Source organism: Lissotriton helveticus, chromosome 8, assembly GCF_964261635.1.
Source record: "Lissotriton helveticus chromosome 8, aLisHel1.1, whole genome shotgun sequence".
Lineage (NCBI taxonomy): Eukaryota > Metazoa > Chordata > Amphibia > Caudata > Salamandridae > Lissotriton > Lissotriton helveticus.
Window position 1 is genome coordinate 228231821 of NC_136069.1, and position 16783 is coordinate 228248603.

Sequence of the window (16783 nt, forward strand, 5' to 3'; positions counted from 1 at the left end):
GGTTTATTGTTTATACCATATTAAATGTAATAACATAAGTAGAAAAGTAAATAGTAATTACCTAACAGACAGCTATCTTCAAAATTCCCTCTGGATAGCTGCTCATACAGTGCTCAGTGTCTAAAGTATGTGGACACATATCAGAACAATATGTCATGAGTGCTCACAGGTTATTGTGCAACCAGGTCTGTGATCAGACATTTTGCTTTACATACTACTTCTATGTTTATAGAATGGTGGCTCTTTATGGTGGCTTTTGCAATACACATACTCTGTTTCAGAGGTGGGCAAGTTAAAATGTATGCACTGTCGAACAACCAACCACTTGGGAAATGTGCTATGGCATAGAATTGTATTTTGGTAGTTTCCAACTCTGCATTGGTTCATTAAAATAATTGTGTGAATGTATTCTATCCAACATTCCTTCTATAAAATTGCAGAAAGCCCTAAGTAATTCACTTCCTGAAATTCCACCTGCCACAGCACATTGGTAGCTAAAAGAAGCTAGCAGGTGTGAACTACACAAAACTGGAATATATGAAGGTATTGATACACTGCATTGGGGAGGCCTGCTTAATTCAGGGTCCAGTTCATTAACTGAAGTCAAAATAACCTATTTGGTAAACATGTATCTGGCATAAACCTCTTCATTTAATTGTTCAACCAAAAACACCCTTTGTCTGAATATCCTTTCTCCACTCCTCCTCTGATGAGCTCCCAGGATCCACACCCTCATCACTACAGCACGGAGTGTAGCCATTGTGAGAGATGACATAGCATTTTGGGACCCCTTTTATACTTTGTACCTGGTTACCACCTGTTTCAAATCCATTGTATTTAGCAGGTGGAAAATGCTTTGTTTCACCTATTTTTCTGATTGTGAATGCTTTATATAGCTAAATAGCAACCCTCAAATTGGAAATCGCATTTAGCGATTCACTATTTTCAATCGCAAAAATAAGAACTCACAGTTCATTTGGAGTGGTGTGCGATTTTAAGAAACTCTCATTTAAAGAGTTGCTGTACATCACAAAAAGCCTGTTTTGCGGTTGCTCACCAGCTTGTGACTGGTTACCGACTTGCAAAACGTTCGCACTTTGGCCCTTGGTGCCTTTTTGTTCTGATGGCTAAAGAGGATGCTGCACCAGTGTAGGGGATGCTGCACCAGTACATGGGGTTCACAATTGCAAAAAGGACACTGGGATAAATGTAAGCAGATACAGGCTTCCGCTACCCTAATTTTTGCCACAGCAATGGCTAGCAATTGAAAACAGAGCAGCAGGACAGTTTTTGTGGCATTTATTAATTCATTCTGTTGTTGCAAGGGTGGTGAAGGTCTGGGGTTTCTTTCAGCTATCCTGTTGCCCTGTTTCCACAGTATATAGCGCAGTAGAACAGTTGTCTGCTAGGTGAAATAAAATATATTTATTCTATCGTTTTGTGCTGTTTGTGATGAGGTTCTGCCCAATGTCAGTTGTTGCCCTTGCTGAAAATGCAGAACCTTGGGGCTCATTATGATTGCGGGAGGACCGCCACTGCTGGGCCGGCGGTGGCGATCCTCCCGCATCATAATGAGATTAACCCACCACTAAATTAGGATGGCGGTGGGAATCACATTGGTTCCGCGGCGGACGGAAAGTCCGTCCGCCATGGTACCGCAAGGCAGTTCTTTTCTGCCTGCTTTCTGGAACCCGGAACCAGGGCATCATTGCACGCGTGGTTCCTACCACGTTGTGCAGGGAAATGCGCTGCATGCTCTTTGAATATTGCGGACGGTGCTGTAGCCAGCACACCGTCCGCAATATTGAAAGGCCAGGATGCGCCCGCCATATTGGCGGGCGCATCCTAATTGCACTGGTGGGACCACCACATGTTTTGCCAGTCGGTCCCATCACCGTCATGATGGAGGTCGGACTGATGTTCCCCACCATCAATCAATCAATCAATCATCGCATTTATGAAGCGTGCTACTCACCCGCTAGGGTCTCAAGGCGCTGAGAGGGGGGGGGGGGGTTGGGTGCTGCTACTGCTCGAAGAGCCAGGTCTTGAGTTGCATCCTGAAGGAGAGATGGTCCGGGGTCTGCCGCAGGTGGGAGGGGAGTGAGTTCCATGTCTTGGCCGCCAGGTAGGGGACGAGTCTTCCTCCGGTGGTGGTTCTGCGAATCCGAGGGACGGTGGCGAGGGCAAGGCTGGCGGATCGGAGCTGGCGGGTGGGTGTGTAGAACGTGAGGAGGTTGTTGAGGCATTTGGGGCCCATGTCGTGGAGAGCCTTGTGTGCGTGGGTGAGAAGCCGGAATGTGATCCTTTGCTGACGGGGAGTCAGTGCAGTTCTCTCAGGTGGGCAGAGATGTGGCTGTGACGGGGGATGTCCAGGATGAGTTGTGCAGAGGCGTTCTGTATGCGCTGCAATCTTTTCTGTAGTTTGGCTGTGGTTCCAACGTAGAGGGCGTTCCCGTAGTCCAGTCGGCTGGTGACGAGGGTCTGGGTGACCGTCTTTCTGGTTTCGGTGGGGATCCACTGGAAGATCTTTCGGAGCATGTTCAGAGTGTTGAAACAGAATGACGGGACCGCGTTGACTTGCTTGGTCATCATGAGGGAGGAGTCCAGGATGAAGCCCAGGTTGCAAGCGTGGTCCGTGGGCTTGGGGGCGGTGCCCAGGGCGGGGGGCCACCAGGAGTCGTCCCAGGCAGAGGGTGATGGTCTGAGGATGAGGACTTCCGTCTTGTCTGAGTTCAGTTTCAGACGGCTGAGCTTCATCCATTCGCGACGTCTTTCATTCCTTCATGGAGGTTGGCTCTAGCGGTGGCGGGGTCGTTGGTGAGGGAGAGGATCAGCTGGGTGTCGTCAGCATAGGAGATGATGTTCAGATTGTGTTGGCATGCGATGGCTGCGAGGGGGCTCATGTAGATGTTGAAGAGGGTGGGGCTGAGCGAGGAGCCTTGAGGAACGCCGCAGATGATCTTGGTGGCCGCTGAGCGGAAGGGGGACTCTCTGAGTTCTGTCGGAGAGGAAGGAGGTGATCCATTCCAGAGCTTTTCCTTGGATCCCGGCGTGGTGGAGGCGAGTTGTTAGGGGGCGGTGGCAGACTGTGTTGAATGCGGCTGATAGGTCGAGGAGGATGAGGGCAGCAGTTTCCCCGTTGTCAAGCAGGGTCCTGATGTCATCGGTGGCTGCGATGAGGGTGGTCTCGGTGCTGTGGTTGCTCGGAAGCCGGACTGCGATGGGTCAAGGGATCTGTTCGTCTCGAGGAAGGCGGTTAGCTGTTTGTTGACGGTCTTCTCGATGACTTTGGTGGGAAAAGGGAGGAGCGAGATGGGGCGGACGTCCTTTAGGTCCGTGGGGTCCGCGGTGGGTTTCTTCAGGAGGGCGCTGAGCTCCGCATGTTTCCAGCTCTCTGGAAAGGTGGCGGATGCGAAGGAGTTGTTGATGACGTTCCGAAGTTGGGGTGCGATGATGGAGTCAGCTTTGTTAAAGATGTGGTGTGGGCATGGGTCGGCCGGGGAGCCGGAATGAATGGTGTTCATCACGCGGGTGGTGTCTTCGGTGCTGACGGGGGTCCAGGTGCAAAGGGTGGTGGTGGGGGGCATTGGTTCGGTGGTTGGGTGCGTGGTCTGGGCGCCAAAGCTGTTGTGTATGTCGGCGATCTTGCGGTGGAAGAATGAGGCGAGTGAGTCGCAGAGGTCTTGCGAGGGTGTGATGTCGTTGTTGCTGGCGCTGGGGCTGGAGAGCTCTTTGACGATGCTGAAGAGTTCTTTGCTGTTGTGGGCATTGTTGTCCAGTCGTTCTCTGAATGCAGTCCTTTTGGTGGTGCGGATCAGTTGGTGGTGTTTGCGGATGGCGTTCTTGAGGGCTGTCATGTTTTCTGTCGATTGGTCATGGCGCCAGGCTTTCTCGAGGTTACGGCAGGATTGCTTGGAGTTTTTTTTTTTTTTTTATAAATTTTTTATTTGTTATCGTTTTTTCAAGAGTGAGGAGGAAAGCGAGAAAGAGCAAGAGGAAGGATAGAAGAAGAGAGGAAGAAGGAACAGGCGACAAACCGCCACATATCCCCACACAGGGGGCGCTGAAAAATGTGCCATAAATCCCCAAGTCATATATGGTACCTTTTTGCGTGTCGGTGCCCATGGCAATGTCCGTGTTCGGCAATCAGCACCGAAATGAGGGTGCGGCAAGTCTGTAGCCAATGGCCAAAGGATCACCAGAGAAGGCGCCCCTAACTAGGAGCTCCTTTATACAGGAGTGTCACAAATGCCACTTCCACAAGCAAAGCATGTCGCAACTACGAACAAACTATAACTCCCCCCCAACACCCCTCAAGTCCCCCAGCCCCCCACCCCCCACCCTTCCCCCGGTGGTGGTGACCAACATCCACTCATCACAACGTCACGTACGTAAACGGTTAGATTTGAAATAGGTGTAATGCACGTATTGCTGAGGGGCAGACCGAAGAAGGCAGACCTCGGGATAAGAATCTAACCAAGGGACCCCAGGTAAACATGAAGTTTTTAAAATTCCCCAAAAATATATCGGACATTCTCTCCATACTCAGCAGCCGCCACAGACGCGCGTGCCAGAGCGAGATGGCCGGCGCAGAAGGGCTCTTCCAGGCGGCCGCTAATGTGAGCTTGGCCACTCCTAAACACAGCCATACCATGCGCTTGTCAGCTCTAGTCTGATGTTCCAACAAAGGGTCCCTAAGCCCCAGCAGTACATAATCCATTGAAGTCGGAACTGGATAACCCAGCACGTCCTTAATATGGGACAGGATCTCGGACCAAAAGGGTCGGATGGTGGGGCAATCCCACCAAATGTGGCGGAAATCCCCCAACATACCGCAGCCCCGCCAACACCTATCTGAGGTGGTCGGAAAAATTCGATGTAACTTAGAGGGATAAAGATACCAGTCATACAGAAGTTTTAAGTGAGCCTCCCTAAGATCTGTGGAATGGTTATGTGCCGCTACATCCCTCCAAAGGCTCCTCCACTCGCTGTCAGAAATGTCCCTGCCCAGGGTAGCCTCCCAGTGGTCCATGTAACGAGGGCGGGGGGAAACCGCGGTGTCCAGTAACAACCTATATATGAAGGAGATCGTTCCCTTCATCGTAGACGTGTGGAGAATAAAAGCCTCAAATTTCGTCAGAGGCCGAGTAGCGGCGTCCCCCACAGCAGTCGACGTCGCCCAGTGTAAGAGTTGAAGGTGTCGAAAGCGTTCAGTGGGTGGTACTCCATAATCTCGCATACAGTTTTGAAAGGTGAGAGGTGTCGCCCCATGAAACAGGTGAGTCAGAGCTCGGCAACCACCCTCCCTCCAAACGTCAAAGGAACCGTTAGTCAAAGCCGGAGGAAAAGCCGGGTTAAAATGTATAGGGGTAAATGGAGACGGGAAGGTAGTCCATCGGTCGTCACCACTAAGTGTGTCCCAGACCTTTAACACCGTGCTGGTTGGAGTGCTAATATATGCATTCCTGGGCAGGTCAGCTTTAGGCTTCCAGGCCAGATCCCAAATGGACCTTCCGGCCACACACCGATCCATATGGAGCCAGTGCTTTTCCAAAAGGTGTTGCGACCATTCAACTAGGACCCTCAATTGCGCCGCCTTATAATACAAGTGCATGTCCGGGAATCCCACTCCTCCCTCCGTTCGCGGGCGACGAAGCACTGCGCACGAAAGACGTGCCCGGCCACCCTGCCACACATATTTCAACATCATAGTTTTAAGCCGACGGAAATAGTCTAACTCCACCGGTATTGGCAATGCCTGGAAGAGATATAGCAGTTTCGGGAGTAGGACCATCTTGATCGCGTGTATCCTACCCAACCAGGAAATGTACCTCGGCTTCCACCGCTCAAGTTCAGTGCGTATCATCGCCAACATTGGTGTAAAGTTGGCCGAAAATAGGGCGCCTAGAGTAGATGTCAGATGGATTCCCAGATACAGCAAAGACGATGTCGACCATGACAGGGGGGTGAGCGCCCGTAGTCGGAGCACTTCTTCGGGGGGAAGAGTCAAGTTCAGAATATACGATTTGGTGAGATTGACTTTGAAGCCCGCCGCCGTCTCAAAATCAGAGAGCACCCTATGAACATATGGTAATGATATCACTGGATCTCTAAGCGAGAGCAGTACATCATCCGCAAATAACGAAATCTTATGCTGTTCACCGGAGAAGGGGAGGCCCAAGATATTGTTGTCTTCCCGAATCGCAATTGCCAACGGTTCGATACTTAGAGCGAAGAGGAGTGGGGAGAGAGGACATCCCTGACGCGTTCCACGTGAATGACGGAAGCGCCCGGATCTATGGCCATTAACCATCACTCTAGACATAGGGTTGTTGTAATTAGCCTCAATCATTTTTAGGAAGCGGGGGGAAAATCCAAAGGCCTCCAGGGTGCGATGTAAAAAACCCCAGTCGACGCGGTCAAAAGCTTTCTCCGCGTCGAGCCCCACCAAGACCGCCGGGATATGAAGTCTATTAGCCTTCTCGATCAGGTGGACCACTCGTCGCAAATTGTCGTGAGTTTGCCGTCCTTTTATAAAGCCGGACTGGTCCGGCTGCACCAAACCGGCATCAAGTCCTGTAGCCTCCCCGCGAGGATAGACGAGTACAACTTAGCGTCCAGGTTGAGGAGCGCTATCGGTCAATATGAAGCACACTCGGTATGATCTTTCCCCAGTTTGGGGAGGACGGTAATCAAAGCTTCGGCCATAGTCTCAGAGGTTCTACCCTCCGACGCCATGGCATTAAAGAGAGAGACCAGGAAATCACAGAGTTCCGACGCAAACGTCTTGTAAAACAGGGCAGTGTAGCCATCCGGGCCCGGTGCCTTGTGAAGTTTTAAAGCCTTGATGGCGTTTAGTACCTCTTCTCTAGTGATGGGGGAATCCAGCAAGTCGTTCCATTCTCTGGAGACCTGCGGTATCGGGAGACCTTGCAAAAACGCCGATTGAGCCTCTGGGTCAAGGGCGTCACCCGAGTAGAGATCAGCGTAAAAGCGGCCAAAAAGATCCGCCTTGTCCGCATCACTGTGTCGTACAGAACCCGTAGGATCCCGTATACCCCAATGTAGTCCTTCTCGCGTTTATCGCAAAGTTGCCAGGCCAAGTGCCGCCCCACCTTGTTCCCTTGAGAGTAGGAGAGGCGACGGAGGCGGAGGAGGGTGAACTCAGCCCGATTATTATAGTGGGCTCTCAACTTCCCTCTCACCGCCGTCAACGGACGGAGGGTCACTCTAGATGGGTTGGATTTGTGTGCCTGTTCCAAAAGAGCAAGCTCCGTTTCAAGGGCCTCTCTCTCCTGTCTCCGAAGCCTATTGAGGTTGGCATTAAGGGCAAGGCATGTGCCCCGCAGGGAGGCCTTGCACGCATCCCAAGTGACATACACTGAGGTGTCAGAGGGCGGGTTGAGTGCCATGAAGTCCCCTATAGCTTTCCGCAGTCCCTTACAAGAGACCTCATCCCGCGTCAATGCCGCCGGAAAGTACCACTTTCGCCAACCGTCTCCCCCAACATGCCACTGCAGGCCAAAAACCACCAAGCTGTGATCAGATACCGAGATCGGAAAGACACTGGAGAATTGGGCATCTCCCCTGAGGGCCTGACTAATAAAAACATGATCTATACGGGAGTAAGAACGATGTACCGAAGAAAAAAATGTATAGTCCCTAGTATGGGGGTGCAAAAATCGCCAACTGTCTACCAATCCCAAAGCCTCTATTTGACGTTGCGTCTCAACTGAAAAAACCCCCGCGTCTGCCCGGCGCGCTCCTGAACTGTCCATGTCTCTGTCCCAAACCATGTTAAAGTCCCCCAAGAGGAACAAATGCCCCTCCACGAATTGTCCCACCCTATCCAACAGGTCCTGCAAAAACCCATTCTGTCCAGCATTAGGGGCATATACAACTACAAAAGTACATAGCCGGCCATATAGGGACCCCTTCACCATGAGCCATCGACCTTCCTTATCCCCGCTCACCCCCAGAGGTTGAAAGTGCAGAGAAGCCTTGAACATGAGGGCCACCCCCCTGTGTTTGGTGGATGCCGACGCCCTATAGATGAGGGGGAAGTGTCGGTGCCGTAGTCTAAGTTCATCTTTCCTGGCTAGGTGGGTCTCCTGGAGAGCCACCACATCAAGATGGTGATCCGACAGGTACTTCCAGAGCTTTTGGCGCTTTTGCGGGGAGTTGAGACCCTTTACATTCCAGGTTCCCACACTAATAGTCATAGCGACAATGGAATTCTCCGCTCTGAAAGCTTACCAGCATGATCCACTCCCATTCCTCGACCAGTGGTACTCTCACATCACACGTATCCGGGCTAGGCCCAACTCCAAGCTTCCCCCGACATCCCCCCCACCACCCCCTATTCGTCACCAGATCCACATCTCCAGATCTTCCAGAACCAGGCACACATGTCTTCCTGCAAGGTAACCCATACTGGCGATAACTGGGTAGAAACATCGCCATTAATGACCAGGCCCCTGTCTCTCTCCGGGGAACAACACCATACCCAACCAGGAGCTCCAGGCCTTCCGTCCCTAAGCAGCCAAGGACAGTGAAATAACGCGCAATTATGCATGGGGCAGTGAGTGCTCCAGAAAAAGGGCCCTTGCCACAGACGCCAGAGGAGGGCACCTCGACTGCCAACAGCACTTTGTACACACAGCTTCCGGACACCACCACCATCCCATCCCCCCCCACCCCAAATCTCAACACCCCCTTTGCCACCCTCACCCTCAGGACCCCCCACCCCCCACCCCACACCCGGAAACAGAACAACAACAGAAAATAACAGAAAGCACTGAACCTGAAACGTCCCAGAACAGTGCAGCGCACCATAAAGTCACTGGAAGGGGGGTGAGAGACCGCAAGAGGGTCTCCCAGGGCCACGGTCCGGGGTGTCTTCACACAAAGTACTTGCATACCCTCGGACCACGGAACTCGGGCCTCTCCGGCCCCTTAGGCCCGTATTCTTCAAGTCAGGCCGCTCCAGAGCTCTGCTGTGAAGACGTCAACGTTGCAGAGGCCACGGAGGCCACCGCTTCCCCTCTTTCCTGTAGGCTGGCTGCTCGATCCGGCCGCCCACGGTCCGGTGCCGACCCCACTCTGTGCCACGAGGAGGATCGATGTCGTCGCCTTGGTGAAGGGCTGCCCATCCTCGAAGCTGAAGAATCATCCCCGATGCCCAGGAGATCCTTCGCCACTTGCAGCGAGCGAATCTGCGCCAGCTTATTCTGCCAGCAGAAGACTATGCGGAATGGATGGCCCCATGAGTAGGTGATGTTGTGTTCACGTAGAAACGCCGTGACTGGCTTGAACTCCCGCCGCTTCTGAAGAGTCGACGCTGCTAGATCCTGATAGAGCTGCGGACGATGGTCACGGAACTGCAGAGAGGGAGTGTCACGTGCTTTCCTAAGGATTCTTTCCTTGAGTTGAAAATCATGGACACATACCAGGATGTCCGGCGGCGGGCCCCCACCTCTACGCAGTAGTCCAGCTCTGTGGACCCGGTCCATGCGAATCTCATGCACCTCCTCGTCGTCCAAAAGCTGGCGGAAGAGGTCCTGGACGTAACCGCGGAGGTCCCCCGCTTCCCCATCACACGGTACCGCTCGAATGCGAATGTTGTGTCTCCTGGAGCGGTTTTCTAAGTCCTCCGCATGGGCCTGTAGGTCCAAGTTCTGTTCTGTGAGTCTCAGCACATCTTGTTGTAACTGGTGGACGTCATTTGCCATATTGAGATCGTGATCCTCAAGTGTGGCTACTCTTTCCCCCACGGCGTCCACGTCTCTCCTTACTTCCCGGAGGTCAGAAGTCAACTGTGCTCGGAGGTCTGAGATATCCTCTTTAATGGACCTAAAGAGGTCGGTCATAAACGCCTTAGTGGCCGGAGCCTCGTCATCGGAGCGATTAGGAGAGGAGCTCGGGCCAGGGGAGGCCGGTTGCTGAGTGCTCTTCGATTGACCATCCCTCCCGGCCTTCCCTTTGCGCAGAGCGTTAGACATCGTGGCTCTCTCCAAGCGCCCCGCCGGCCACCACGAATCGCACTCCTCCGCCTCTAAGCAGATCCACACAAGGGCTCACGAAGGCGTCCACTCTGGCGGGCCAGGGCGCTCAACATGGTCTCAGGCTGTTGCACAAGCAGAAAAAGCACTCCCAGAATAAGGAATCCCAGTCATACCTGTCCAGTCCCCACGGCCAGGAGAGACGCTGCTGCGTAGTTGCACCACAGAGGAAGACACGTGGGCAGGAGCCCCACAGGCCACGATGCTGGTATGGCGCGGTGAAACCAGGCACAAATCTCGGCGGTTATTCGACTCAGATCGCGTTCCGACCTTGACCTATCTCCAGGGGGTATGAGTGTAGAGCCAGCAATGTCAGGGCCCTCACAGTCTGCGACAGTCCGGCCCCGTCTCAGCAATGTACACTGGCACCCCTCGATCGATCACCAGGCCGCCGCTGCAGCAGACGCCAATCTCCACCTTCAGGTCCAACTCCCCCTCGCCGTGCCTCGTGGTCGGGATCTGCCCGTCTCTTCCCGATCAGGCGCCTCCACTCACCCGCACCGCTACGTGGACCTGTTCTCTCCACTGTCCGCCGGCCGCCGGTATCACCGCAATAATCAGGCGCACTCTCGCCCGCGAGGCCCGGGCAGTCGCCTCTCTTGGAAAGCTGGTGCTCCGTCCAGGGGTCCGCTCCGTAGCACTGTTTCAGAGGGCAACTCTAAGCGGTCCCCTCGCCAGGCCTCGGACCACGGCCTCGAGTAGGAGGGCAGCCGCCCTCGATGTCGGACGCTCGTCGGCAATAGGCTCCTCCCCCACTATTTGCCGTTATCTAGCGTCCGCCCGTCGCCACTCGGCACCGGCGGCTCTCACCTCTCCGCCCGAGGGAGCACACCAACGCTTGCTGCTCGGGAGGTCCCGGGCCTCTCTGCCCGCGCCGTCTTCGCTGGACCGTTCCAGTCCCGGCAGTCGCCTCTGACGTCGGAGCCGCTCGGAGGACACCAGGGGCCCCGGTGCGCACTCCGCTGCTGCTCAACCCTCTGCCGTAGTGCCCAGAGGACCAGGCGCCAAAATAGAACCGTGGCGCCGTGCTATTCAAAGCTGATGTAGGGCCTGGGGCCGGAGAGGACTTGAAACACGTCCTACTCCGCCGCCATCTTGGCCACGCCCCCTTGCTTGGAGTTTTTGAGGTCGATGGTGAACCACGAGGCTTTCTTGCTGCCGGGTCTGCTGGGAGGATTCTTCAGTGGTGCAAGGGCATCGGCGCAGTTGGTGAGCCACTGTGTGAGGTTGCGGGCTGATTCGTTGGAGTCCGTAATGTTTCTACTTTCATTCACAGCACACATAAACAGAATGAAGCACAATTCGGTGTCTAATTCAATTTTTTTATTATAGCTATGCCAAAGCATTTCAGCTCTCCTGAGCCATGATCCGACATCCAGGCTTACAACAGGGCCATATAAATAGTGCATGTGACCACTGTTACTGAAGAGATATTAGCACATTGAATTATAGGATCTGTAGTTTATCATAATAAGGCTTGAATTGTATTCATAAATTGCATATTAAATCTATCTTTTTAAATAAAAGTAATTTAATATTTTATTAACAAATAATCTTACATTAATGTATTAATTCAAAACAGGTTGTCAAAACAGTTTATAATAAATCTTTTATTTTTAGATTTTTTTTAACATTGCATTTTATTTGTTTATATTTGAACTATTTTGGATTAATTAGTTTGGCATTATTTCCTGTGTGGTTTTGTTTTGGATTCCTCCCTCCATTGTTTTCTGTGGGAGGGTGTTGCAGTGCCTGTGGTTGGTGTGATGTTGCACTTACTCCAGCTCTAAGCTGTAGTAATTTACTACTGTTTTGGTCCCTTTTTGTTTAGCTGCAGTAACTTTAGAAGTCAGTTTATGAATAGCGATGGGCTTACTTAGTGGGTGGATGTATTTCCCTCCATAAACTCCTTCCTACCCCTCACTAAACCCCTCCTTACTCTTCGCTAAACCCCTCCCATTTAGTAATAAGTATACCTCTTTTTCCAGCCATCCCCTCCCACATTTACTACTAAGTGGTAAACATACATGTGTGAGGATTTCCACATAGGAATGAAAGAAGAGGTGGGGTGGAGATTTACACTCTTCAGCTTGTGAATAATGTTTTGTAGTACATCTATAGTACTACTGTAGTACTTCTAAACGTAATACAAAATACAGTTTGTGACTGGGCCCCAGAGTGTTTAGACTTTCACATATATCAGCTAAGCATATATGTAATTTCTCCTTAAGACTTTGGCTACCGCCACCAGGGGTCAAAAACTATTTTTGATGCAAATGTGATATTATCATCTTAAGTCATATAAATATTAGTAACTACCAGCTACAATCTGTGGCATCTATTCATATTCATCACAGGGTGCAAACAGATACATCTTTGAAAAAATGTACCATCAGCAGTAGGAAGAGAAACCACCATTTGTGTTAACAGACAGTTTACAACCTACTTCTCGCAATGTTAAATCAGCAATTTTACTCAATGAGCTCAGACAAATATTAATGTATATATTTAGTCCATGCATTGCAACAAGTTCTCTTGTATCCAACACATGAATACCTCTCATTAATTTTGCACTGAGAAGACCAAAATGCATTCTCTGGATATTTGATGATGCTCCTTTAATTAAAATTCTAATTTATGTGCCATTTATTGTGCCCTGAATTAGCAGACTGAGGTCCTACACTTGTTCTGAGATGTTGAGGGTCGCATCAATCAGAGCCTCTAGTTGACATGGAAGAACTGTCCATGTCTTTGGTTGTTGACATTTGGCAGTGATGACAGTGTACCCGTTTGTTATAGTAATAACATATCTTTTTCTCTGATTTAGAAGGATTGTGTTGCCTACTGGCTCCACTCATGTAAAGTTCTGTTTGTATAAGACACCCAAACCTTTGCACTGGCACCCTGTGTCCAAGTTGAGTCCCTGTTGTGTTATGATACATGGTAGCAGGACTCAGTGAATGTGGGTGTAATGTTGCAGAGATTATAGGGAACAATTTTGGATTGTCCCTGGATTTACATGGCACAAGATAGAAGTTATAGTACAGCCTGCCATGTCAGTGAAAGTGTACTGCCTGCATTCCTGAGTCGGAGGGTGTTACACTAGACAATACCTTTTCAGCAGAATGATGTAAAATTGATCCTGCATCTCAGACTTTTTTCTTACTGAGCCCCGGGAGGGCAGAAATCTCTATTGGACTCTCGCTAGCCCATACTCTGCAAGACACAACATGTAGCTTGCTTGTGGCCGCCATCTGCAGTGGCACACAGAGTCTTTCTCTTAAATCCAACCTCACCGCAGACATAGAGATCTGTTGGTGAGGAAGAGACCATGTGTAGAGTACTGTAAGTTCTTCTGAGTACCTAGACCCTCTGGATAAATACCTGCTGCAGTTCATTTGGGGGCACTCCCAGTAAACCCTAAATGATTATGGAGCCTGTGTTCTACCTGCTGATGGGAAACTACTTATTAAGTTTCAACCTCTGTTGGATAGAGGTCATCATTACGTGTTCATCCTAGATTGAGGCGGATGGATAAAGGCGCATGGATGGATGGGCTTGTGGGCGAAGGGGTATTGGATCATATATACGGTGTGGTCTGTGAGTAATGGTATTATTAAGAGGGTTTCTATCCATACTTCCCTCTAAATTAAGCCCCTAGTATCTAGAAGAGTCATAGATTTGCCAATACTGTGTTATTCTGTATCTGAATCTCAATCTTTCTACTACCCCTTGGGGTAAGCCATCTCTACTTGCTATCAATACCTTGGGAGAGTCAAGTGTAAAGAAAGTAACTTGATTATTACATTGGAATGTAGTAGAATTGCTCAATGTGAAACCAGAAAACCTGGGATCGATCCTGGCTTTCGCATTTGACAAAACAGGGTGATCCTAGGTAATTGTCTAATTTCACTTTGCATCCTTTTTCTTCATTATAACATAGAAGAGCACTTTGAAATACATGAGTTCAGGAAACACGCTGTACAAAACATTCTCTTGTGTTTGATTGAATAAACTATAATAATGTTCCTTCTATAATAACAGTGCAACTCTCAGTGAAACTTTCAACCTACACCAATATTATTATACAGTTCTTTGCATCCACACAAATACATATTAATTTCCATGATATCTATTTGTAATGCTTACATTGCTATACAACTTTTTTTGTAAAGCCAGACCTATTGGCATTGCCATTTGTAGCCTGCTCATCAAAATTAAGCACCTAATTACGAGTATGTCATTGTGTTCTGACCCATGTGTCAACTCTTGTTTACGCAAGGGTCAGAATTACGAGTTGAAAGGTAATTCACCTCTGAAACCTATGTTTTTTTTCTGTGAATATGCATATATATTACCACATACATATATTTGTATGTTTGTGTATAAATATATAAAAATAAAATACACATGTATACACACAAATCTTACCATATTAAACCACATCCCGTAAACTCATACCCACCATAAACCCTAAAAATACCATTGACACCTCAAACACCCACCCACCCAAAGGCCCTTACACATCCTAAGCCCTAAAGATATCCTTGTCACCCAAAAACCCTTTCCCACCCTAAACCTTAAAAAAGTACCCCTGACACCCAAAACTGTTACCCACCCTAAACCCAAAAAATACACTTTCCAACCCAAACCCCACACTCATCCTTAACCCTAATGATACCCTTGCTACTCTAAATCCCACACCCACCCTAAATCCTAAAAATACCCTTGCCAGCCAAAACCCACACTCACCCTAGAGCCTAAACATACCCTTGCCACTCAAAATCCTACACCCGCCCTAAGCTCTAAAAACACCCTTGCTTCCCAAAAACCCACGCCCACCTTTAACCCTAAAAATATCCTTGCCACCCAAAAAAACCCATACCCACACTAATCCCTAAAAATTACCAGGTTACGCAGGCAATCACTGGGATGGGGTGGTCATGGTGGGGGTTAATGACATTTACCGGTAAGTAATGGTTTCAATTTCTTGTAAGTAAAGCACTTCCTTCTGTACTTACGTTGAACACACCCAGAGCCTGATCCACAATTGTAACTTGCACTTTTAAATAATTTTTACTTTTGAATTAGTTTACCATCTTCTGTTTATTTACAAAATGACAGTCACAGAATCTGAGTGTAAGTTACTAACAGTTTCTGGGATGTTCATTCCCCAGTTTATGGTCGTCAATCAAGGAGGGAAGGCTGAGACGTCTTTGCAACGAGTCAAACTTGCAACCTCTGGCACACAACATTTACACAGCTCCAACCATTTACCTCTTTGAGCTAGTCAACAGGCTTGACAATCAATCTATCATTTTACCAGGTGAATCGGAGAGGGGTTCATGAGCACACGCAAATGTTGTGGTACAGGCTTATTATCCATTCATCCTTCCTGATTTACCTGTTAAAATGATGTATTGATTATTAACCCAGTGGCACAAACAAGCATTGGCAAACCTCTAATAAGTCTAGGTTACAACTAAAAAGAGCCTTGATGCATCCATTCCGGCAATCACTTATCCAGCTGTTCATACACGCAATCACTTATTGTCCATGCACTGAGTCACTCATCTTAGCTCTTGTTAATCCACTAATTGGCTCATTCTCGCATTTACTCAGTCCTTATCTACAATACCACACGCACTAACTCACCTATAAATAAGAAGCACTTTCAGTTATCAGCCAGATCTATTGGCTTTCCTCCTACTTTATGAGGGTGTGAGAGTGCTGTCAGTAGTGAGTGAACCAGAGTCTGTGGAGGTTGTATGTGTTTCCAATTGTGTGTGACTGCTAATGTGTGAGGGATGTGAGAGTGTAGTCAGTAGTGCAAGACTTCTGCTTGGTGAGGGATGTTACTGCTGTCTGTAGTCTATAAGTGCTAATCTCAGAGAGGTTTGAAAGTTCTGTTGTATTATGAGATTGCAGTAATGTCAGTACTGTGTGACTGCAACTCAAATTGGTGTGAGAGTGCTGTTGGCAATGCAAGACTTCTAATGTTGGTGGAGTGTAAGCGTGCTTCCGGTAATGTGTGACTTGTAATCTGCAAGAGGAGTGAGAGTGATACCAGTCCTGTGTGGCTGTATGATAGAGGCACGCATGACTAATTCATGCATGGTCTACCATGCAGTCCGAACCACAAATGCGTCTTAACCACACATTTCTATCCCACGCATACCTTTACCATGCAAGTTCATTGTAATGGCATGAATGGTAAGAGGGTACGCATAGCTAACTTCACCACTACTCTACCAGTATTAAGGGTTTGCTTTTTCACCATAAGGATTTTAAAAATCCCCCTTGTGTTTTTGTTGAAGCAGTGGCAGAAAACACTCTGTGCATACTTAATGATGGACAGTCTTATGCTTAAAACAACATTAAAGCAATTGTTTCTTAGTGGGTCTTCATCCTCTGATTCTGAGCCTAAACACTCTACCTTCCTCAAAGAGGCAGACCAACTATAGGTGGTGGATTCATAATCCAGGCTGTTAATGTATTCACTTCTGAGAAGCATAAACCACTGACTATTGGCAGGCCACCCACCTCTACCAACTCCATACACAGATCTCTGACCTTTCCCCCTTTAATTTGCACATCTGGTTGTGTGTACTGTCATCACTAAGCACCAGTAACACCAGACAACAGCCTCATCCTCTTCCCCCTGGAGCTCTTGGTGCTCATGGATGGTTCTGGACATTGACTCCAGCCTCACTTCACCAGCA